Source organism: Cryptomeria japonica, chromosome 2 (assembly GCF_030272615.1).
Source record: "Cryptomeria japonica chromosome 2, Sugi_1.0, whole genome shotgun sequence".
Classification (NCBI taxonomy): Eukaryota; Viridiplantae; Streptophyta; class Pinopsida; order Cupressales; family Cupressaceae; genus Cryptomeria; species Cryptomeria japonica.
The window spans coordinates 279,620,580-279,648,383 of NC_081406.1; the positions used below are offsets into that span (position 1 = coordinate 279,620,580).

Consider the following 27,804-nt stretch of genomic DNA (forward strand, 5'->3'; position numbering starts at 1 on the left):
AGACTTTTGATAGTAGGCTCTTGTTTTTAAGGGTTCTTTGTCAAATTCATTGGATTTGTTTTGGAAATAACGTTTGACGTGATGAAGGAATACCCGATGAGATTTGAAGAGTTGACGATTGATGTATAGAAACTTATTTCTCTTGATGAACTTGGAAAAACTAGGTTGTTGTTTCTTCAATGTGATGTTACGATAAAGGTTCTTTCTTCTCAGAATATGAGGATTAGTCATGCATGAGTGATCAATGGTTTCCTCTGATTTGTTTGGATTCAGTTGATCTTGTTTGGAAAATTTCAAATCTTACTCTATCAAAGTGAAGGTTTAGATGCCCCTTCATGATAAAGCGTGTCAAATGATATGGATAAAAGCCTCCCGATATGGAGACTTGATTTGACAACTTGAAAATTTTAAACAAGTGTTTTTGAGATGAAATCCGTAAGATGGTAAAGAATTTTGTTGATACTGATGATGAGGTTTCCGGATTATGATAAGATAGACATGTTTTATCATGCGATCAGTTTAGGATTTTTACAATGTTTGTTTTGACACAAATTTAGCTCAAGAAATAGTTTTAACAGTTTGTTTTCGCTACTCTGTTTTGATGAAAAATGGTGCTGATAATGAGAGGTTTTTGAAAATGTTTTCAAATTTTTTTAAAAATTTCTCACTGTTTTGCCCTCTGCCTTTTTGATTTTGGTCACGCGCTAAAACAGAGACTACATGCACTACCGAAATTACTCCACGCGCTAAAATAATGACCACACGCACTAGGCTGCCCCCAGACATGCGCTAAAATTTTGAATGTTCAAAAAATTGTTTTCTCTGTTTAAAACATCATGCGCTAGCCTGGGCCTGTGACGCGCTAACTTTTGAGCTTGATGCGCTAACGTTTAGCTTCCAGTGCTAGACTATTTTTCTGATGCACTAAATGTTTTAACATTGTTTTTGACTCGAGATAAAACGCTACTGTTTGGAACCGATGCGCTACCTTGATGGTTGGATGTGCTAACAGAAGTACTTCACGTGCTAAGAAGTTGCTCTTATGCGCTAAACTGCCCTAATTTTTCCTTGGTTGGTTTTTTTGCAATTTTTGAATTTTTGTTGTGAATTCTTCAAATTTGATGGATGATTTTCTGAAGTAGTAAATGCAAGCACGACACAAAAAATACAACCATTTTACCTAATCTAACAAAAAGTGTATGTTCTGCGAGGATGTGTTCAAATCCCCAATGTTTTAATAGGTTTGGATACAAATAATACACTTCAGAAAGACTCTTTATTCAAAGGTCATAAATAACATCATAGCCCACTAGTCTCGATACTCTGTCAACTCAAACAGCCATGTCACCCCCTAGAGGGTGCCCATTTTTTTGCCTTTTGCCAGAAATTAACTTAAAGTGAATCGCTTCACAGTTGAGTAGTTATCTTGGGAGATATATGGTGAGTAATCTTAGGGGCGGATTCTTCCCCACTCTTGCACTATGATGTTATAAAAGTTTGGTTACTGACTCAGTTCAAAGCTTCTATTTCTATGGTTCGTAATCAGGCTTCCCGTTCGGCCGTCAGTGATAAACTCCCTCAGGAGGCTTCCCAACCTTTAGAACAAAAGCTTTATGTATCTCGAGGATACTGGGGGAAGGCTAATCGCTGCGTGCAACCGTTGAAAAGGACTTTCGTCACTTTCCACGTTTGATTATAGTGGGTTGGAATACTTGGTGTCAAAGTCGTTCCCCACTTAGGTCATTCCCTTCACACCGGCCATAAACGACTTTAAGAGTTGATTCCAACTCTTCAGGAAGGCAGGTCTGCTAAAGGTTTTATGCTTGAAATACAGAAAGTTGTAAGAGTGGTCTGGATTTTTGATCACCCAGTTAAGGGGAGAGCATATTCCTTCCACTTTCGAGACAAAGCGATCAAGTGGTTCTTTTTAGCCTTTAAGACAATGATTTTCTAACTTCTATTTGGAGATGTTGCTCCAACAAGCATGATGTTCTTTTTAACCTTTCATAGCAAAGTGTGTATTTCCAAAACTTTTGTAAAACAAACCTGGTCAACAAAGTAAATCGTGATGTGTGGTCAACAAAATTAAAGTTGATAGGGGAAAACTTTCCCTCTTTGCTTTGTACAAAATGAAGATGGGGTTCTTTTACTTTGCAAAATGAAATGAATCCTTTTAAACACCAAAGGATGGTGAGGTTCTTTTTATATCTGCTGTTGCAAAAAAAGAAAATTTGTATTGTTCGTTTTAGAGCCTAAAATAAAGTTTTTCTCCTATAAAAGCAAGAAATTTTTTGATAGTGGTTCTTTTTATAGCCCAAAAGAAATAAGTGAGTTCAATTTTAAGAATAAAAGACGTTCAAAATTTAAACTAACTTAACTAAGTTAGTGAAAATCCTAACTATCTAAATATTCTAATATTAAGCTCCTTTTTGCAATAAATTGGTTAGAATCCTGCAAGAAAACTAGAAGAAAAATGTTAGATGATTCGGTGGACTTCCACAAGTCTAATTTTTTTTAACTTCCAGTTACAATTATTTTCTGTCTGCGATGCACTACAGAACAAACTGTATGTGCTACAATATAACCTCGATGCGCTAAAATAAGGTCTCAACATGCTACCCTGTTTTTTGGATGCGCTACTCTGTGCGCCGAAAGCGCTGCTCTGTTTTTCTCCCGCACTGAGACCTACAGGAAAAATAGTGATTCGATGCGCTAATATATGGACTTCACGCATTAGATGATGGACTCGACGTGCTGAACAGTGAATTGAATGCGCTAGGCTGTTAACCGGATGCACTAAACAGTTAACTTAACGCGCTAATTCATTTTTCCTGCGTGCCTGCAAAAGTGGTTAAATTTAAAAACTGATTTGATATATGGGGTCAGGCCCCACGGTGGGCGCCATAAATGTATGCGAGAAAAGCGGGTCGATGGAACTCAAAATGTGAAAATATTCCAAAAGACTTGTCCACACACACACACAGGACTTCTTGGTGCAAGCTATGGAGTCATGAAGTATAACTCAGCTTCCCATGGTTCTCTATCTCACAATGTCCCTCAAACCAATATTTTTGCTCTCAGATCACTGAGCAAAATGGTTTAGGGATGGCAAATGTAAGAACGAGGGATGCTTTGATAGATTTTAGAATGAAATGCATCCTAAGCTATGCATGATTCTAAAAATGTAATAAACTATATTATAAGATGACAAGGTTAGTATAAATACTATCCTAACATAATATATTAGTCTATGATTGATTTAAATGATAAAGAAAGTACTCTAAACATGCATATTTAGACTAATTCTTAGTTAAAAGAGAGGCTAAAATGATGAGCATATATGAAATGAAAGCTTGAATTTATTTGAGCATAAGTATGATACTACAAACTTGGATTGATCTCTCAAAATGGAGGAATGAGAGCTCTATTTATAGCAAAAATAGGGCAATGGATGGTCAGGATTGAAAGATTCAATCAAGGGTTGAGTTTGAAAGTTGGGGATCCATGTTTGCAATTTGCACCAATGAAATGGTGACAAGTGTCAACATAGGGTTGGGTTGAGAGAAGGGGTTGGAGGCGTTAAATGCCTGAGAAGACCTTATGGTTATCTAGAGATAAGGGTTAAGCTTAAGTTAGGCTTGCCCATTGGATTAAGAGTTAATCCAAGGATAAACTCTTGTGCAAATGATTAAGAAATAATCATGGTCAAAGCATTAAAGGCTTGATGAGACCCTTGGGTTGGATGAAGGTTAAGTTAGGCAAAAAGTCTCTAACCATGTAAGAGGGTTGAATTAACCATTAATGGTTTGGGAGACTTTGGAAAATTAAGTGGTTGAAGATTTGAAGCTTTTAATGGTTATCAAAGACTTTAAGGGTTTGAGAAGTGACTTCCCTTTGCTTAGGGATGTGACAAAGTTTAGAAGATGGGTTAGGCTAATTAGAAGTGATTAGAAGAGTCTAGAAGGGATTAGAAATAGGTTTAGGAAGGCAAGTGGGAGATGTAGGAAAATGCAAATGGATGGAGGGATAATAGGATTTAATTGAAATAAAATGAATTTACTTCAATTTGGTTTCAATTTGGGGAAATTAAATAAATTAGATTTATTCAATTTAGGTAACTATTTAATTAAATTTGAATTTAATTAAAAGTGGATAGCAGGGATTTAATTGAATAATGATTTATTCATTAAATGGGTATAGTGAATTTAATTGAGTAATTTACTTAAATAAATAGAGGAATGCGGGTAATTTAATTAAATTGGATTTAATTAAATAGAGAAATGAACATAAAATATTCATTTAAGAATATGGTCATTTTTATACGTCTACAGGAAGAATCTCAAAACATTTAAAATTTTTATTGCAACAAAAGAAAGAGTGAAATCTGCCCAACCTGAAAAAGCAATCCAGGAAGAAAATTGTAGAGAGCTTGAATCCTGCACACCAAATCCACAATCTAGATTTCTCCTCTCAAATGGTTTCCAAGTTTTGGTTTTCAAAAATTACTCCTTCACTTCCCGTGAACTTTCAGGCAATATAGGAAAAAAATATTTTTAACCTAAACTTTTAGGTTAAAAGTTTTCCTCAACCAATAGGAATATAATACATAAAAAGTAAAGAATCTAATTTCCCCTTTTTCATGACACAATTCTTTTAAACAAAAAAAATCTAAAAGATAACTAAAAGGCCAATGGAAATGCTTTTTATTTATTTTCTTATCCCCATAAGAATTTAATTCAATATTTACACTAAAATTCAAATAGCATAGCATTTAACTTATTTCTTTTTCAAATAATTCAATACAACTATTTTCACAATATAACATGCAATTTAACCATTTAATTTTAACAACTCCATTTATTTAATTAAATCAATAAACACAAGGGCATATAAATTAAATTAAATACGCCAACACAAAATAACACAATTCACTCAAATTAAATCTATTCAAATAACTGGAAGCATGCAAAACGAGAAATGACAATATGACGACTCACAAAACGAAAATACCAAAGCATTATGACTCGCATACCGGTCAAATAGGAAAAGACGACCGACTGACAACACTCACATGAGTGTAACTGTAGGTCAATTTAGGGTCCAACAACTATCTCCTCCACTCCCATCGGATAAATACGACACGCTCAACTTTGAAACTAGGTGTAGTCGATGCCCCGTACCTACCCGATACTTGTACTTGCAATATCTTGCATCAAAGAACCACACATGCTTATAGACAAATATATAAACAGTCACGACATACACACCGATGAAGGACAATCGTGGCGTTCCTTGTCTCACCAGAGTGAGTGAAGGAAAATCATCCCCTCACACCCCATACACTTGTAAACACGAAACATGTATATAATGCATCGCACATATAAAGTAAACGTGTCAGTCCATGTCAGTAATCCATAAAAATCACATTTAACATAAATAAGGAAATACTACATGAAAGCATACACTACAAATCAAATTAAAGCATGTAATAACATCGCATAATGTCTGAATAAAATATAACAATAATGTATCCACTGAACAGTCAATTGAAGTCAAACACGAGTCTAAAAAGTCTGATCGAGAAGGGGTACTACACCTAACAACTATAGGATACAACATGACTTCACAAGAAATTAACATAAATATAACATGCAAATCACATCAGGAGGCTAATCAAATCAACAAAACTTCAAGAGGCATAATCAACAACAAGGGCATATGGATAATGGACACATGAAGGGAAGAGTGTCATAACATGCTATCCTCACAAAGAAGGGGCCAAGACTCACCTTGATAGACATGTGGAAGCATCTCGACCTTGGATCCATTCAAGGGAGATTGGTTAACCCCTTCAACGCTCTTCCCAAGATCATCTTGAGCATGCATGCTTCTAGGGATATGAGGTGGGGCCACAAAACCAATTATTATCTTCTTTAGTGAATTCCTAAATACCCAAACCCACTAATCAATTATTAGGATTATCACTTGCAATTACAAGAAAACTCTCCATGTGGTTCCATAGGTCTAGACCCCCTCCTAGAGATTTAATTCTTGTGACTTTGGTCCTACACATGCAAGAGCCCACTCTCCCTACCATGGACCAAAACCAAAAGGTAAAACATAACAAGATACATTGTAATAACAACATAAATCTCATCATGGAATGAATCCAAAACTCATAGCAAATCTGATACAACTGAATCACAAAGATAACCATCAACATGCAATCCAAGAGCCACTTATCAAAATCAAGCCATAAACTCAAAATGCTAAATTGCAACAATAAAGAAAGCCTCAAGAATGTAAAATACACATAAGATAAGGGAAATACATGAAACCAACACATAGAATGATCCTCCACAACGAGGTACAACAAATCCTCTTGTTGGAGCTGCAATTAATCTTCTTCAAAAGCAAGGACACACTCAACTTGTTGGAGCAACATAGCAATACCTCAATAGACAAGCGTAAGCCCACTTTCCAGAGAAAAAATGGATTCAAACATATCACAAATGAATAGCATAGTGCCCAAAAATCATTAAAAGTAACAAGACATAGCCTCTAGGTTCAAAATCCATCAAAACCAACAAAACCCAGAAATTGGAAATAGTTCAACACATACAAAATGCAGATTGGCGCATTCGGGGCACAAAATGGAGCATATGCCCCAAAAATTAGTGCATCTACCCCAAAATTTAGTGCATAGAAGGCAAACATTAGTGCATATTGGTTAGAAAGCCAAAATGATCTCCAACTAACGGGTGTGCCTAGATTCAGGTAGGGGCTCAATCAGGATTTGAGATTGACCCTAAAGACATAAGAAATCCATCATAAAGACAGAATAAGGTTTACATAAGATCCATAAGTCCAAACATCCAAGAAAATTGACTTCAACCAGCAAAGACTTGCATAAGGAGATCACAGACAAAGCAACTCTTGATCAAAACAATCGAAAAGGATACTAGACACTAAGAGGTCATGTTCTAGGATAACAGGGGCAAACAAAGCCTCAACATGACATAATAAATGCTACAAAGCATCACACAGGAAAATAAAGCAAATATGATGGAATAACCATTTCCATTCCCGACAATTCACAAATGAAAGCATATGTTGCAAACATGAATATAAGACCATGAAATTTCCTTTCAATCAACTAATATTATACAAATAATCTTTTCCCAAGACCCCAAACAATCTTTTAGAGACACAACAAATAATCTTTCAAAATCAAAGATTGTAATATTATCGATAGAGAAAAGATACTATCACAAAATTCCATACTTGAACACCCATTAAAGATGCATTCTGGAATTGTTTACTTATCTAAAAAGTGGCCTTTTACACTCAATTTCTCCCCCCAAAAGTTTTTGGATATCACACTGAATACTTCTCAAGAAGCTGCATTCTCCTTCCCATTGTTGTATATAATTTATGTGTTTTTGAAAAAAAGATGGAAGCCTAATATAGAGGCATAACCTCTTCTTTCAACTCATCAAGCCTATTATCAACCCTTCTAAATATGCCTTTAAAATCCACACACACACACACATGTATGCATGTATGTATGTATAGGTACACACACGCACTGACACATACAGACATACATACATACATACATACACACACACACATGTGTGTGTGTATGTATGTATGTATGTATGTATGTGTGTGTGTGTGTGTGTGTATGCATGTATGTATGCATTTATGTATGTATGTATGTATGTATGTATGCATGCATGGATGTATGTATGTATGTATGTATATGTGTGTTGTGTGTGCATATGTATATGTACACACACACACACACACACACACATACATACATATATGTATGTATACATACAATTCCCCCCAAAATTTTCTCGATATCACATTGAATACTCCTCAAGAAGTTGCATTCTCCTTCCCATTGTTGTCTATAATTGATATGTTTTTGAAAAAAGATGGAAGCCTAATATAGAGGCATAACCTCTTCTTTCAACTCATCAAGCCTATTATCAACCCTTCTAAATATGCCTTTAAAATCCAAATGTGTGTGTGTGTGTGTGTACTTTTCTTTTAATTCAAAAACAATAATATTAAATTTAATCTTTTTTATTAGTATTACTTTTAAGACTATTTTATTTTCAATCATTGACTAATATATAACATTTATTTTCAATATATTGATCTATATATAATCAATTAAAAAATACTAAAGTTAAGAAAATAGGTTAGGACAAAAAAAATTATATGCATAATATAAGATATTAAACTAGTAATACACTTCATTTACAATAAAATTTGCTAAAAATAAAATAAACACCATTGGAATAGAAAACAATGCTTCCAAAAACCCAAATAATATAAAGCTTATAAAAATATATATGATTTTTTTAATGGAGGAATTTTATATCATCCATAAAGAACTTTTAGCTTTACGATACAAGAGCATGGATTGAGAGGTATCTATTTTCTTAAATTCGCTTGGGGCTTGATCTCGATTATATCTATAATGATATTGGGACCTTGCATTGATCACGACTTGGTCCTTGATGAACTGATTCAAAATCAATCAACTTCACTAGGGGAAGTGTACGAGTAGTCATTATCGCTAAATTCATGCATCCACAGATCCTACATTAGATTTCGACAATTGTTTTGTTGTTGTCTTTGTATGCGACTTAACTGCTTATAGCTATTATTTTGGCTTCTAGGTAGTAACAATGCATGTTATGGGATTTGTCATGCACATAAGGGTAAAAAACTACACATTTTAAAGTGTCGCTCGATGCCTACTTAAATATGCCCCAATAATTGTGCAGTTAAATTGTCAATACTTATATGCACGAATGATCCCATAAATGCTCCAATAGTCGTGCACAAATGGGCCAATTATGGAGAAAAAAAACTAAAAAGTGAGTGGCTATTGGTACATGTAAAATTTTATTAATGTGATTTTAGTTATCATTTTTTTTATTTCTTTAAAGTTAGTAACTGGAGGGTTTGGTTCACAAGAAATACACGATTATTAGAATACACGTGACTATTGATACTCTTCCCCTATGAAATTAAAAACCCATTGAACAAAAAATTAGATAAATTTTAGAAATACACATTCAGGAAAAAAAAACAAAAAAACCTACCTTTCCCTTATAAAGAGAACCATAATTCTCCCCAGACCAACTTGCTTGTTCCTTTCTTAAAGTGATATCACTTTGATGACGACAAAACTTTCTTTCACAATTTTATTACTCCCGCATTTTAATTTCCTTTCAAAAACTTCTTTGTTCAATATTATGAATATTCAACCGCCAAATTGTGTGACAATATGTCCTAACCAATTCAACATAACTTCAACCTCACACAAGAGACCCACATGAGACAACTTGGACTTTTTATTGAATTTTTTCCTTTTATTGCGAAGTCCAAAATTTGTTCTATCTCAAATGATTAGATATTAAAAGTTTTTTATTTTTTTTCAATATAGTGAAATCAAATATTTTTCAAACTCTTTAAATAATTCTCTTTATTTTTAATTTACCATGAAATCAATATAAAATACTAGAAATAATAAGAAAATTTTATTTGTATGTATCTGAAATTTTTTATTTATATCTTAAATATATTTTGATATCAAGTATGTTTAAACCTATGTTACCCCAAGTTTTTGAGATGGGGCACTGAGGAAACGAATTTCTCAAACTTGTTTTTTTTTTTCGGAACAGGGGATGACAGGGGATGATAGGAGACGGATAAATTTAATCTATATGTAACTGAAATTTTTTATTTATATCTTAACTATATTTTGATATCAAGTATGTTTAAACCTGTGTCACCCCAAATTTCTGAGATGGGAGGACGAGGAAACAAATTTCTTAAACTTGTTTTTTATTCGGAGCAACGGGAGACATATATATATATATATATATATATATATATATATATATATATATATATCTGTGTGTGTGTGTTTATACTCTCGCATAATATATATGTGTGTAAATTTATTTAACTAATTGCAAAGGATAAATTTTATTAATAATAAATATTTATTTGATTGGCTAGAATGGGATAAAGTAAGGTGTGGTTGTGTATGGATGGATTTAGGTATCTACACTAAAGTCTTAACATATTAATTATATAAGTAGATTTAAATTTTAACCCACACATACATACATACATACACGTAATCCCTTAATTTAAATGTTATAAACTTGTAGTTATATTATTTTTTAGTATTTTTTATTTTTTTTAATCAATTAGAGGCTTTAGCTGAAATATATTAAAATAAAATAATTTTAACATGGAAGAGTATGAGGAACTTGCCAAGATACGATGAGACAACCAGGACTATTATTTTTTTAATATTAGACTAATATAGATATATATTTTTTGAATTATAATCTAGTTGTTTTCTATTCTATAAAAATAATTATAAAGATATAATGTGTAACCATTCAATCCACACAATTATTAATGTGAATTTGAGAATTCTAGTCTCAACTAATATTTTTCACAAAGGTTTGTTAAACTACTCAAAATCCAAATCAATCAAAAAAAAATTCCAAGGAAGGGTTGTTCAAAATCTAAATCAATCAAAAAGATTTTTCAAGGAATAGTTTTCAATCCATCTTATTTATTAACATATTTCCACCCTCAATATTACAATGCATAATTTTTTATTAATTTCTTCTTGCAAAAGTTTTAAATGAGAGTATTATTCTTCCCTCAAATGTAGAATTATTTAACTTTTTTTTCAAATGGTTGTTAAAAATCCAATTCAATATTTGACAATAGTTTTGGTTTCTTAACATCTTTTCACATATTTTTGTTTTTACGAGAGTATATTTATTATTAATCCTTCATTTTTTCTGTCTTGGTCAAGCTTTCTCAAATTCAGATGTCTAGTTTGGTCCTATGAGAGTGAAAAGTATACTCTTGCATCCGAAAGTTGGTAATGGCTAGTTCCTCAAGATTTATTATTAGGGCACTTCTGGATCTGATCTTGTGCTTGGTCCTTGGATTGGGATTGGATTAGATTAGATTTGGATTTGGATTGAATTGGATTAGATTAGATTTGATTTGATTTGATTTGATTTGATTGGTCCTTGGATTAGGACTTGATTGGAATTGATGATGAATTGGATTTGATTGGATTAAAAGATTGGATGATGGCTTGATTGGGGATTGGATAACCGGATTAGGAAGATGGATGGATTTGATTGATTGGAATTTTGGAGATTTGATTGGATTAGAGGGAGAATGATTATGGAAGAATGGATAGATAGAAGGAAGAATAAAGGGGGAGGCTACCCAAAGTCGAATGAATGATTTGGACAACAAATATTGGTTGAGGAAGGATGATTGTTTGAATAGATGAAAGTGGATTGGGGGTTGGAGAATTTCTTGGATAGATAGAAATGGATTAAAGATTTGATGATGACAAGATGGAATTTGGAAAGAGGGAGGACTGATTGGTTGTGGGGGATGGACTTGGCAAGAGATGTCAAGTAAAGAAAACACAATGGTCAAAAGAAGTTAGACTCAAAAGACACTCATACTCCTTCACAACATAGCCTATGGCAAGTAAGGACAATAGTCTATGGATCCCAATTGGTTTCCTAGCTACGCTTACCCAGAGCGGACACTTAAATGCTTGACACCATTGGCTCCCCTCCACGACACTCACTTCTCCGGGGCAGCCAAGCATCAATTCCCATGAAAACTCCTCATGGCAAACTTTGTGTCTCAACTAAGGGCCGTAAAAATATGGGTGGCTTCGGAGGTCTGACCTCTGAAGCAATGACTAGAAGGTTTTTGGCCACTATGCACAAGGTGTTTAGTATGTCTTCCCATTAGGAGCTACCCTTCACAGTTGCGCAAGCGCAATTGAGGCCTATAGCCCAACAAAGCACCAAGAACTTAGTAGTCACGCAAGTGTGATTGAGATCTCTAGGATTCTACTAAGCACCCACTGTGAGAGTAAACTCTCATATAGGCCCAACCATTGACCCTTTCGTCATCAATGGCCTATTTATTATAGTGAGTTGGGAACCCCAGGTCAGCGTGTACTCACTTGGCTCATTCCCCTCTCACCGACTCAAAGAGCAAGTTGGGAGGGCATGCCCGCTAAGAGTAAACATGTTAGAGTATTCGGGTATTTACTTGATTAATTAAATAATATTTGTTTATTTATTTAAGTTCCCTTTATCTCTTTTACACTTAAGCTAACTTTAGGTGCATATAATTAATTATTTTAATTAATTATTATGTGCAAACCTAGGTTTTCCCTTTTAGGGTTTCTTGATCTATTAAAAGTTAAGTTCTTTCTTTTCATTGTATGAAGAAGGATTATTATTGTCAATACATTTTGGAGCATATTTTTCCTGTGTATTCTTTCCTTCTGTGATTTGCTTCATTGCTTCTCCTTGTAACAGGTTTTTCAGCTTGCAGAGATTATTTGGGCTCCTGTGGTGTTATATTTTCTCAACTCCTATATGGTATCAGAGCTTCAGATCTACAGCTACCTGTTCTTGTTTTAAGAATTTTTGCTTTGGAAGCAAATCTGGGTTTTCAGGAATTTTTTATGTACCTAGGGTTTGACCCTTTTTTCTGATCACTTTGGGCCTAAACAGACCTCACCATCATTCTCAGAAGGCCCAAAAACCCCTATGGTCATATAAAATTCGACCTATTTTGGTTCCTGAGCCTCTGGGAGTATTTTTTCTCCAAATCCAGGTCGTACAACCCTGGCACGCAGATCGAGAAAAAAATTATTTTTTGCCTTTTTACGACATGCAGGCTGAAATTTGCTTTTAAAAAAAAAATTCTTTAAAAAAAGCGAAAAAAAAAAAAAAAATTTGAAATTTTTTTTTTGGGTTTTGTGGGTACTAGACTGACAAGCCTGTCAGACCTATCAGTCCGGCCTTTGCGACCCCCGTTGGCGGCCCCTTTAGCACCCACCGACCCTGCATTCTCCGGCTACCTCACGCTGCCAACCTCCGGTGACCCCATCACTGCCTGCAGCCCCCAACTCCCCGACCACCGCCCGACTGGCCCACTACCGCCTGCAGCCCCCGGCCTCCGCTCCTTGCAGCCCCCGACCTCCTCTCCCTACGACCCCTAGCTCCCCGGCCGCCACCTAGCTTGGCCTCCCCACCGCCGGCTTCTGCCACTTGGCCCGGCCTCCTCCGCCGCCCAACCCTCTTCGCCGCCTGGCCACTTAGCTCCGCTCCGCCTAGCCCCCGGGGAGGCTCTGCCCTGCCACCGAGCCACCACCAGGCCGCCACTGGAGCACCGCTCCCTGACCACCTCCGCCCAAACAAGCCACCAGACTCCCTTTTTTGGTTTTTTCAGGGGGGGGTTTGGGTTTTTGGCCCTATCTTGGGCATACGAGGTCATTTTTTCAAAAACGAATAGGCGTCGAAAAGCTGGTTCCGAGGCCGACCTCATGGTGTTGGTAATTGTTTCCAATTTTTTTGTTTGACTATGTTTTTTTCCAGTCAAAGTGAGGTCTATTTTTTGCACTCCGGGAGCCATAGCATTCGACCTTCATTTTTTGAAAACTTTATATTTTCGGAAAACGTGTGCTATGTACTTTCCAGCCATCTAAGTTTTATTTCCAGATTCTTCTCCATGCATATTTTATTTAGTTTTTTTCTTTTCAGCACTCTGGTGGATATCGTGGTTGTTTAAGGTCCTGGGATCTTTTCTCTGAGTAGGGTGTCTCTATTTTGGTTCACGTTTCTATTTTCCAGTCTTCTTATCATTGTAGCTTGTATTTATGCAAACGCACTGAGATAAAGTGCCATCATGCATTGTTTACTTGGAATTTTGCATATCTTGTGTCTTGTTGTACATGCACTATTGATCAAGTGCCATGAGGGTGTTGATGTTTGCCTATTGTTTGCCATCTTCCTTTGTCCAGTGAGTGTTCCTTCCACGACATTCGCCTCATGATGATGTGTCTCGGCACCTTTGATGTTCTTTGTTCTTCGTCATGTAGTTGTTTTTGGCTGTCATTTTCAGTGTTCCTGTCCCTCTCCCACTTCTGCATTATGGGGAGGTTTATCTTGTTGGTTCTACTGCTTCCGTGGTTTGATTGATCAACTCTTCAAGCTTTGGTTTCTCATGCCATCTGTATCTTCGATTTCAGTTGTTTTTGCCTTGTTTGCCTCTTGATTCGAGTAGTGTCATTTCAGGGCACTCATGCAGATTACAGTCTTCTCTACCTAGTCATGTTCTATTTCAGTGGAGGTTCTTCAGATCAGCAGTTATTCTTCGACAGAGTTTGCAAGTTCTTCATGCTTCAGTGGTGTTCTTTTTATCTCTTTTTGGAGTAGAGTTTTGTTCCCACGTGGTTTTCTCTATTTCTCCAATTCATGGAGATTTCATTGTATTTGGGTACCTGATCAGGCCTTGTTGCCGGGACCCATCTTTCATGCTTTCAATAGTTGTTCTAGGTTTTAGCTTCTCCCTAAGTCTAACTTAAGGGGGGGTGTTAGAGTATTCGGATATTTATTTGATTAATTAAACAATATTTGTTTATTTATTTAAGTTCTCTTTATCTCTTTTACACTTAAGTTAACTTTAGGTGCATATAATTAATTATTTTAATTAATTATTATGTGCAAACCTAGGTTTTCCCTTTTAGGGTTTCTTGACCTATTAAAGGTTAAGTTCTTTCTTTTCATTGTATGAAGAAGGATTATTATTGTCAATACATTTTGGAGCATATTTTTCTTGTGTATTCTTTCCTTCTGTGATTTGCTTCATTGCTTCTCCTTGTAACAGGTTTTTCAGCTTGCAGAGATTATTTGGGCTCCTGTGGTGTTGTATTTTCTCAACTCCTATAAAATATGCAACAAACATGAAAAGCTTGGAGAGTTTGAATTTTTTATCATCTAGATAGACAAGAGCATACTCTCCTACCTTTACGCTTTTCACAAACACAAAAAGAAATGGTTTATTTACCCCATAATTAGATCTAGGTGCCTAATAAAAGAAACACAATGTTTGCTTGAACCTCCTAGGCACCCTGCAAAACCACTTGATTAGTAGTTTGAAAATGAAGTCTTCAACAAACGTCCTGCAAAAGACAAAAGAATGACAAAAAAAATTATTTATTAACTTTTGGGAATGAGTAGAAAAACAAGAATAAAAACTTTTCTACTAAAGACAAATGTGGATTTGGAGGAAACTTTGATGGGTAATTAGGGTTTGACTAGGTTCTTGACACTTTCTAAGGGATAGGCAAGCATAAAATGGGGATTTTAGAGGCGAGGTGAAGGAATGGAAAATTTTGTCCAAGAGGGACAAAGGAGCAAAAATTGGAGATAAACACCATGGGAAAATTTGGAGGTGATTGGATAAAACTGGAAGAAGTAATGGCAAACCCTAAAAATAGAGAAATGTGGGATTTTGGGCTTCAAAAAGTGGAATTTGGGATAAGGTCCTCAAAGAAGGAAATATACAAAATGAAATTGCGGGGGATATAGTGAAGTTTGGAGGAAAACAAAGCGAAAATAAAGTGCTGATTAGCAGACAGTCATGCTAATGTGTGAGTGGTCACGCTAACAGACAGAATATTAGTATTAAACAGAGTAGATAACAAAAGCAGAAAAAATTACAATCGCGTTGATTAGTAGGCGCTTGCGCTATTGCGTGAGCGATCGCGCTAATAGACAGAATATTAGTATTAAACAGAGCGATCATGCTGATTAGCAGACAGTTGTGCCAATGCATGAGCGGTCGCACTAACAGACAAAATATTAGTATTAAATATAGCAGATAACAAAAGCAAAAAAAATTACAGTCACGTTGATTAGCAGGCGCTTGCGCTATTGCGTGAGCGCTCGCGTCAAAACAACTAGAGTTAGCACCTGAAAATTCAAATTCAAAATTTTAACAAAACACTCACACTAATCACAGAGTAGTCACACTGAAGCGACAACTGAAAAGAGATGGAAGTGAGAAGATAGAAGTGAGAAGAACATAAAGAATGAAGAGAAGATAGATGAATTTTCGGGGCGGTCACGCTGAAGCACAGTGAGGCGCCAGAAAAACTTTCAAATTTGAGCGGTCATGCTAATATAGCAAACGGTCGCGCCAATGCGTGTGCGCTTGCGCTGAAGCGTGAACATGCGAGAAACCTTCACAAAAAAACTCATCTTTTTGTTAAATTCAGAACGTGGGTCCCACAAGGCGTGCCAGAACAAAGAGGGGAAAATGGAATGAAAGGTTAAATGGTTAAAAACACAATTAAATAAGCATGAAAATACTAAAACATCAAGAGATCATTTTTACCTTCCTATTTTACCTTCTCCTTCAGATTGAGCTTGATGAAGTGGATGGTGAGGATGCGCCCTTGATACTCCACTTGATGTGCTCCCTGCTTGATTTGGAGGTGGATTGATCTCCTTTGTGCTCAACAAGATAGATTGATGGATTAGATTTGGATTGAAAGATTAAGGATGGATTGGATTTGGATTGAAAGATTAAGGATGGATGGATTTGATAAAGGATTATGAAGAGAAGAAATAGGCAACATGACAATGCATGAGAAGTGGATCATTTGTGAGGAGAGTAGGCTCCAATTTATATATTAGAGGAGGCCAATAGAGGGCCAAGATTGATTTGATTATGAAGGGTTGAGATTGATTTGAGATAGAAGGCATGGATCAAGGGTGCCTTGGGAATGGATTCTTCGACTGGAACTCCATATTGATCTGCGCCTGAAGGATCTGTATCAAGAGTAGGCTCCAATTTATATATTAGAGAAGGCCAATAGAGGGCCAAGATTGATTTGATTATGAAGGGTTGAGATTGATTTGAGATAGAAGGCATGGATCAAGGGTGCCTTGGGAACGGATTCTTCGACTGGAACTCCATATTGATCTGCGCCTGAAGGATCTGTATCGAGATCTGTAATTGAATCTGCTTTCACAATTTCATATAATAATCAACAGGGTTTCGATCTTGACTTGGAATGGATGCAGTGTATACTCGAATCGAATCTGCTCGATCTGCATCTGCCTCTACTTATGGTGGTGTATAAGCAACCAATGAACCAACTTAATAACAACCAACTCTTCCTACACACCAAAGAGTTACAGTAAATTCATTCATTGACTGCAATACGCTTTGCATTGAATCGAATCTAACGTATAACAACCCAAAATATCAAATTCAATGACACGCAAGCAAAAGCAGAAAAAGCCCCAAAATATCATTTCAACCAACAAGCCTAAATTCCCCTATAAAAATTCATTCTGCCACAAGCAATTGGAAACCACTCAAATGGGGTTTTCAACTTCAACAGCTTAACCAAACATAACTCAAGGGTTTAGCACACCTATGACACCCTGACACAAGGTTTCACATGCCCAAGTTGACTGGCTCACTTCCCAATACACAAAACTGCACTTAAGAGGCTTGTTCCTACTAGCCCTTCAAATCGAGTAATTCAACAATAACTCAAAACTTACCCTAAACCCTTACTCCTCTTCCACTTTGCCATTTTTGTGTCCACAAGTGTCATCCTAATATGTTCTTCCATTTGCCATTTGTGTGTCCACTTGTCATCCTAATATGTTCTTACACCTCTTCCACTTTACCATTTTTGTGAGCACACATTTCCCTCTTCTCCATGACAAGTGTTCTTAATGCCTTCACCTTGTGACAAGGCTATGAGCTCAATCCAACTCACATCCTCTCCTTCAATCTCAGTCCTCCATGCCATTTTCAATCTTAGTCGTTAATTCCTCTACCAAAAATCTATAAATTGGACTCTCCTCCCTTCATAAATCCATCACTTGCTATAATACCATCATTATGCCAAAATTGTCATTTAAATTCGTTCCTTGTTATGCTATTTGTGAGCAATCCACGAACAATAATAATCAAAGAGAAAATCAAGTGGAGTTGGGTGCATTCACTTTTAGTTCTTCACTCCAAGGCGTGATGAATGTATATGCTTATGTTGGCATTTATTTTTTATGTTTAAGCACTTGTTTAGCATCTTATTTTTATTGTCTTTAGTACCTTAACATAAAATCCTTATAATCAAATACATATAGCTGATGTCATCAATCCTAGTGCACAAGAACACTTGGGCACTAAACAGTTATTAGATGCATATTAAACATGCAAATTTTACATATCTCATAAAAATTAGTGTTGTATTTCCATTAGACCCTTCACAAAAAATCTAATAAATTTTTCAATTGTGTACATGCATACATACATATATATATATACTCCAAAGAATTCACAATTATTAAAATATTCCATTTCTACATTACCTTACTGCTAAATACACACCAAAGAATTTAATTACATTGTGATTGCAACCCCAATAATTTTTTAAATAAAAATTATTTAAAACAAATTCAAATAGTAAAACAATTTTTTTTTTTCATCCCTTTTAATGCATCCATGCATACATACATACATGCATGCATTACATGCAATGCATACATACACACATGATCCATGCATCCATAAAACCATACACATACATATACATGCATGATGCATGCATTCATCCATGGATGCATCCATGCATACCTACTACATACATACTAGTTGTAAGGCATGCTTCACACAAAACGAATGACATTTATAGAATGAAATTCCATATATGTATGCATGCACGGATACATATATTCATACACCAATGAATGCATTCATTCATACATGCATACATGGATGCATCCATACATACTAGTTGTGATGCATGCTTCACACAAAACGCATGACATTTGTAGAATAAAATTCCATATATGTATGCATGAACAAATGCATCTATATATACATTGATGCATGCATGCATACATATATACATACATCCATGCATATGCATACATAAACGCATGATCCATGCACATAAATACATACGCATGATCCATGCACATAAATACATACACATGATCCATGCATACATCCATACGCATACATACATGCATGTTTGCATACATACATGGATACATGCATGCATACATCCATCCATACATTCATGCATCCATTCATACATCCATTAATGCATGCATGCATACATACATCCAAAAATACATATACATGTATACATACACACATACACACACACATACATGCATGCATGGTTACATTCATACACATACATACATACATACATATACATACACACACATGGATACATGCAAGCATACATGTATGCATGTACATACATCCATGCATCCATTCATACACATACATACATTATGTGTGTGTATTATATGCATACACATACATACATGATCCATGCATACATGCATACATTCATTCTTACATTTATTAATCTATGCATGCATGCATCCATATATGCATACATGCATGCATCCATACATCCATTCATACATATGTCCATACACATACATACATACATATACATGTATATACATCCATCATGGATGTATGCATACGTACATGCATCCATCCATTCATTAATCCATGCATATATCCATAAGTATTCATACATTCGTTCTTACATTTATTAATATATGAATGCATGCATCCATACACATACATACATACATATGCATCCATACATGGATACATGCATGCACACATGCATACATACATCCATACACATATATACATACACATACATATATAAACACATACATATGCATGCATGCATGCATTCATACATACATATATATGTATATATACATGGATACATGGATACATGCACACATGCATACATACATCCATAAATGGATACATGGATACATGCACACATGCATACATACATCCATAAATGGATACATGCATGCACACATATATACGAGCATGCATGCATGGATGTATACATGTTCAATGCATGCATAAGTCCATCCATATATGCATACATCTATACATACATCCATGCATACATGCATCCATCCATTCATACATACATATATTCATGCATACATCCATGCATCTATCCATACACATATACATACATGCGTACATGTACATGTATATATAGATCTATACATGGATTCATACATACATATATACATCCATGCATGCACACATACATATGGGCATGTATGCATACATGTTAAATGCATGCAACATGCATACATACATCCATCCATATATGCATACATCTATTCATACATTCACGCATGCGTCCATACACATGCATACATGCATTCATCGATTCATACATATATACATTCATGCATACATACATCCATGCATACATCCATACACATGCATCCATGCATACAAGCATACATGGATACAATTATGTATACATGCATGCATGCATATATGCATACATGATCAATGCATGCATCCATCCATACATTCATGCATACATGCATACATCCATTCATCCATATATGCATGTATTTAATCATACATACATGCATGGATTCATTCATACATGGATACATCCATAAATACCTACTACATACATAATTGATGCATGCATGCATACATACTAGTGATGCATGCTTCACACAAAACGAATGGTACTAGTAGAATAAAATTCCATATATGTCATTCAACTTTAACCCACACCATCTATTTTACATTACACAAAGTCAATGCCACACAACCATGATGCACAAACAAACATACCAAGCATGGCATATGAATTTGACATAACCTCCAAACAAGGCCCATACAACCCAATGACAAAAATACCCGAATGACATAACCTCCAAACAAAGCCCATATGCCATTCAACCTTAACCCACACCATTCATTCATACATGCATACATGGATACATCCATAAATGCCTACTACATACATAATGGATGCATGCATGCATATATACATACATACTAGTTGTGATGCATGCTTCACTCAAAAAGTTACAATCATCATGCATGCATAATCACACTATGCATGTACCATAAAGTTTGGTGAACAATGTAGGATTAACATAAAAGCAAAAACAATTGTACGATGTCATTTCATATATGTTATTATATCAAGATGCACACCATATGTCTATTCCATAAGAATTATCAAACATGAGAGTCAATGTCACTCAACCATAAGGCATGAACAAATACATTGAGCATCATATAATAAATTAATCAAATTTCATTTAACCCTAATACTAAAAGTCATCATAAAATTTAATGACCCTTGACAAAAAAGCTATATAATTAGTGACACTTGATTAACATCAACCTTAATGCACATGAACACCAAATACTACATAATGTTTATATGTAAATTAGTTATACAAATTTCATACAACACCCATAACACTTAAATTCTTCACATGCAATCACCATGCATGAGTACACTAGGCATATTGTAGGAGTTTCATGTAACCTCCAAACAAAACCCATTCAGCTCCACCACCTATACACCATAACGTAAACTTAGAAAAAAATCCACAAAAACTTAATGAATACCCTTCACACAAAAGCTATATTACAAAAGAATAAATATCACTAACCATTGTGCATGAGGTTGACAATAACAAGATACAAATCATCAAGCACAAGATTCAATAGCATTCAAGCATGATGCATGAAAACGCAAATTAAGCACACAACAGAGTTTGATTCAACCTTTAAAAAAACTCTAGAGCTCAATGAACATATATGTCATTAGACCCTTATGGAAAAATCATACACTCATAATACATAAGAGTCAATATCACTCAATCATGATGCATGCACAAACACAATTTAGGTGAAATTCTTCAAACAAAACCCATAGAACTCAATGACATGTCATTAAATCCTTCATGTCAAACCGATAGAATTATCATGCATGAGAGTAAATGTCAATCATGATGAATAAACACTTGCATTGAGAATAGCATAGGAGTATGATGCAAACTTCAAACAAAACCAATACAATTGAATGATATATGCCACAAAAACTTCAAATAAAACCCATTACCTCAATGACATATACATCATTAGAACTAAAAACAAAATCCATACAATCATAATGTATAAAAGTATTTATGTCGCTAAACATGATACCCATTTAAGCATGCATAGGAGTTTAAAACATAAATTTGATTAACATAAAAATTTAATTTAATTAACTTTAAAAACACATGAAAATAAAAGTAAGAGAAACAAGAACAAGAAACACCTCTTGAAGGATGTCCATGACCATCCTTAAGAGTTTATGGAGGGGTATTCCTACCCCTCCTTAAAAATAAACACTTTTTATTAATTATAATTGTTAAGTAATATTTACAAGTAATTTGTTTTCAAATTTTCATCGCTACACAGCCATTCCCAATTAAATAAGTTATTGACATCTTTAAAATTACAGCATTTTGTATTATTTCTTCAAATCCAAAAGAAAGCTGCACAATGCTCATTTCACACTGAACATTAATAAAAAACTGTTTGAATTCTTGGACGTACCTTAGCAATCAAATTTATAGCTCATTGTTGAAAAGCATAACTCCTCCAACCCATAGTAAAAGAAATAAACCCTCTACAAATCAATAGACATTATGCATATGTTAGAATCTTCATCCAGAAATACAAATTAAAATAAAAAAGATATTAATAAAACATCATTAAAATTAAAAAATTAGAAAATGTATAAGATGGCATCTTAAATAAATAAAACTATGAGAGAAATTACATCCTGTTTATTTTTTAATGAAAAAAATAAGGCACTTATCAAGCTCACTTTGTAAGAAAGACAGCTCTTAACACCCTCCCAGTGTGTGACAGGTAATTTCAACTTTTCATAGAAAATATGAAACTAGTGACCACAGCCATCTATTGCTATCTAAGCAATACAATACAAACTGTCAAGAATAACATCATGGCTATAATACAAATTGCTGTTAACAAAGGCAAAAGCCCAGAAGAAGTACACGGGAAGAACAATAGAATGACGAAGCTAAAAATACAAAATACAATAGACATTAATGGGAGTTTTGAACTCTGGCAACAGGTGGATGGATTGCTATTGCTTCAGCCATCAAAATGTCTATTATTATATAGCTAATATAAAATTGCAACTGATCGTTTGAGACAATGAGCAGAAGCAACGGATCTCACATTAACTGATTATAAAATTTTGTAATTTTTGAGTTAGATCGTCTGTTATTGCTAAGTTTCAAAACTTTTCTAATTTACAGCCTCTGCTTCGTATCAGTATGAAGGAGCTGCTTCGTATAGTTTACTGGGATGGAGAGCTTCTGTACTGTTGTGTATGTGGTGGGTGGTTCTTGTAGCAGTAGAATTCCCGCTGGATTCTCATATTCGGTACAGCCTCTGCCTCACATCAGGATGGAGGAGCTGCAAGGGAAGGAGGAAGAGGCCCAAGCATTTGGGATACGTACTCCCACACCCCAGATTAACTTTTACCTTTCTATACATCTATTTATCTACATCTTCCATTTCTATCGATTGAATTTCCCTCATGCAATTCATTTTAGTAGCTTAAATAAAAAGGAAACAATCTTAGAATGACCTTAAAAACTTAACACAAAGTTTAATGATCGATTGGAATTGATGTATATATTTTATTTAGCAGTGTAAATGGGATAGTCCTCCCCCTTAATGCTCTTGCTTTCGTCATATAGCAGTTTAATGTAATTGTGTTTTGTTTTCTTAACACTTTTTTCTGTAAATATGTGAATATAGGCTAAGGCCTTGAGGTAAATGAGTCAAATACTTTAAAAAGGTACAGTATGATAGTATCAATGTATAAAGCAGAAACGCAAATAATATAAATGTAAGTGAGGAAAACTTACCCGAGTTTGCATAATCTGCAGGCTGAAGATGTTGTTGGTGGAAAGCACATCTATTTGTTGTTCTAAGTCTAGTTTGTCATAAAAATCAATCAATCCACTTCATCTATAAATTAGAAAGGAAAAGAATGTTTGAAATGACTATGAGCTGGAAAATGGCCTGTTGTTGACAAGAGTATATTGCAGGGGCTGCTTGGTGGAAGGCACATCTATTTCTTGTTCCAAGTCTACTTTATCATAAAAATCAACCAGTTCACTAAATCCAAAAATTAGAAAGGAAAAGAATGCCTGAACTGACTATGAGCTGGAAAATGCCCTGTTGTTGACAAGAGTAGATTGCAGAAGAGGCTGCTTGGTGGAAGGTACATCTACTTGATTTTCTAAGCCTAGATCATCATAAAAATTAATCAGTTTACTAAATCCATAAATTAGAAAGGACAACAACGACTGTACTAACTATTGAGCTCGAAAATGATCTGTCGTTGACAAAAGTAGATTGCAGAGCCTAGTTTGTGGAAGGCACATCTACTTGTTTTTTTAAGCCTAGTTTTGTCATTAAAATTAAACAGTTTACTAAATCCATAAATTAGAAAGGAACAAATGCTTGTACTGACTATTGAGCTGCAAAATGGTCTGTGGTTGACAAATGTAGATTGCAAAGCCTAGTTGGTGGAAGGCACATCTACTTGTTTTTTTAAGCCTAATTTGTCAAAAAAAAAATTAACCAATTCACTAAATCCATAAATTAGAAAGGAAAAGAATGCCTGTAATGACTACTGAGCTGGAAAATGGCCCGTTGTTGACAAGAGTAGATTGCAGAGCCTAGTTTGTGGAAGGCACATCTACTTGTTTTTAAAAGCCTAGTTTTGTCATTAAAATTAACCAGTTTATTAAATCCATAAATTAGAAAGGAAAGAATGTGTGTACTGACTATTGAGCTGCAAAATGGCCTGTGGTTGATAAATGTAGATTGCAAAGCCTAGTTGGTAGAAGGCACACCTACTTGTTTTTTTAAGCCTAGTTTGTCAAAAACATTAACCAATTTACTAAATCCATAAATTAGAAAGGAAAAGAAGGCTTGTAATGACTATTGAGCTGGAAAATGGCCTATGGTTGGCAAGAGTAGATTGCAGAGCCTAGTTGGTGGAAGGCAAATCTACTTGTTTTTTAAGCCTAGTTTGTTATAAAAATTAACCAGATTAATATATCCATAAAAAGAATGCTTGTACTAACTATTGTGCTACAAAATGGCCTCTGGTTGACAAAAGTAGATTGCAGAGCCTACTTGTTGGATGGCACATCTACTTGTTTTTTTAAGCCTAGTTCATCAAAAAAAAATTAACCAGTTTACTAAATCCATAAATTAGAAAGGAAAAGAATGCTTGTACTAACTATTGAGCTGCAAAATGGCCTGTGGTTGACAAGAGTAGATTGCAAAGCCTACTTGATGGAAGGCACATCTACTTATTTTTTCAGCCTAGTTTGTCATAAAAAGTAACCAGTTTACTAAATCTGTAAATTAGAAAGGAAAAGAATGCTTATCCTAAATGTTGAGTTGCAAAATGGCTTGTGGTTGATAGAGTAGAATGCAGAGCCTAGTTGGTGGAAGACACATCTTCTTGTTTTTTTAAACCTAGTTTGTCATAAAAATTAACTAGTTTACTAAATCCATAAATTAGAAAGGAAAAGAATACTTATACTGACTATTGAGCTGCAAAATGGCCTATGGTTAACAATAGTAAATTGCCAAGCTTAATTGGTGGAAGACACATCTACACATTTTTTAAGCTTAGATTTTCATAAAAATTAACCAGTTCAGTAAATCTATAAATTGCAAAGGAAAAGAATGCCTATACTGCTATTGAGCTGCAAAACGGCATGTGGTTCTGCTTGGTGGAAGGCACGTCTACTTATTTTTGTAAGTCTAGTTTGTCATAGAAATTAACCAGTTTACTCAATCCATAAATTAAAACAAAAAAATGCTTTATAATATTATGCTGACTATTGAGTTGGAAAGTATTATGCTGACTATTGAGCTGGAAAGTGACCCTGTGGTTGTCAAGACTAGATTGCAAAACCTGCCTGGTGGAAGGCGCATCTACTTGTTTTTCTAAGCCTTGGTTTGTCACAAAAAATTAATCAGTTTACTAATTAGAGAGGCATTCTAGAAATGGCCCTGGTGGTTCATCATTAAAATTAATAAGTTTACTAAATCCATAATTTAGAGAGGCACTCTAAATATGGCCCTGTGGTTGGCAAGACTAGATTGCAGAGCCTGCCATGCACTTCTAATTGCTTTTCTAAGCTTATTATAGATAATATGTAAGCATCCATATGACGGTGACACATTATGGCTCTTCTGGGTGTCAAGGGACCTTATGTTAGTTCACAGATATTATTGTCTTTTCCTGGTTGTTTGACAGAGATTGACCTCATGGTGGCTTGCTAATTCTTGCTTATTAAGAAGAAAAGTCGTGTGTACAAATAAGTCCCCACTAAATTGCACATAATACAATTAGAGGAAGCCTATGACAAATCCCTAGAACTAGACCTAACAACAGGGCACCCTAATTAGATAACATTGTTTTTGGTTGATTTGCCTACAGAAACAAAACATTTGACAATCTTGTTCAACTGGCAAAATAAAGCAATCTTTTATTCCTTTTTATGGCGTCTGCAACCATCAAAAACTAACAAAGCACACTACTACTATTAAAGATTCAAGGATTCAAGGATTCAAACAAAGAAATGCAGAGATGAAAAATCCACACAAATAAATTTACTAACAGAGTCCTAATCCACACATTAGGGCTCTGTTGGGTGTCCAGGGACCTGATAGTTCACAGATATTGTTGTCATTTCCTGGTTGTTTGACAGAGATCGACCTCATGGCGGCTTGCTAATTCTTGTTCATTAAGAAGAAAGCATGTGTGTACAGATAAGTCCCCACAAAACTGGACACGATACAATTAGAGGAAGCCTGTGACAAATCCCTAGAAGTAGACCTAACAGCAGGGCACCCTAATTAGATAACATTGTTTTTGGTTGATTTCCCTACAGAAACAGATCATTTAACAATCTTGTTCAACTGGGAAAATAAAGCACTCTTTTATTACTTTTTATGGCGTCTGCAAACCATCCAAAACTAACAAAGCACACTACCTCAATTAAAGATTCAAGGATTCAAACAAAGAAATGCAGAATGAAAATCCACATAAATAAATTACTAAGACTCCTAATCCACACGAAAAGAGTAAATGACACAATCAATAGTCCAAATACAATGCTTATTGTAAAGAATTCAACTAGAAAAATACAATACATTGCCCATTAAAACACATACCCATGCCAAACAGGTGCTGGAAAATGCATAAATTCCACCGCCCACATTTGCACAAATTTGTCGGGCAGAAGAAATAGGCCTCTGCTATCACTTATTCCTCATTTCGTACTTCTCATACAAATCCTTGTGCAGTTCTTCCGCAAATATGAAAAACAACAAATGCAAAATGTTTCTGCGAGCGGTCAGGGAAATGAACAAGAATTAATGCTTTAAAAAACAATGAATAGCATTCTTTTATATAGGCATCTCATGAGTTTAACCGTCTGGTACTGCTTTTTTCCTTTTAAAAAAACATTTCCGTTGAAAGGAGCGCAGTTCAAACGGCTGGAAGATTTTTGAAGATTTATGTTCCAATCCTTTATGTTGTTCATTTCAATTGATACATAATAAATATTTTTACTATTGATTGACAATGTGCACTACAATAACATAATGGATTTAACATTCATTATATACTTTAAAAAAATTAAGTTATATTGATTACAAACATTAGACAATCTTTTGTTTATAGAGTTAAGTATCTTGTTTCTTTGTTTACTTTTTTTGTCTAAACATTTAATATTAGAATATCAATTGTTTGTAGTCTCATTCATTATAAATCTTGGTTAATTATTTATTTACAATTATAACTCCAATCATACTTTCATATGTACTACTACATCCCATGCTTCTCGTATCCATATGCATCTCAAATCCTCTATACCATTATCCCAGTCCATTACCTAGCCCACCCTTCTTACCCACATACTCAAGCTCATATACACCAAA

At 34.9% G+C, this 27,804-nt stretch overlaps 1 long non-coding RNA gene across 1 annotated transcript; it reads right to left on the minus strand.

The window, feature by feature from the left end:
* Nucleotides 1-22,126: 22,126 nt before the first annotated feature.
* LOC131030505 (uncharacterized) lies at nt 22,127-27,345 on the minus strand. Its single transcript, XR_009102913.2, has 2 exons — nt 27,037-27,345; nt 22,127-22,420 (listed from the first exon to the last, which is right to left on the minus strand). It is a non-coding gene; the product is annotated as an uncharacterized LOC131030505 (long non-coding RNA).
* Nucleotides 27,346-27,804: the final 459 nt, after the last annotated feature.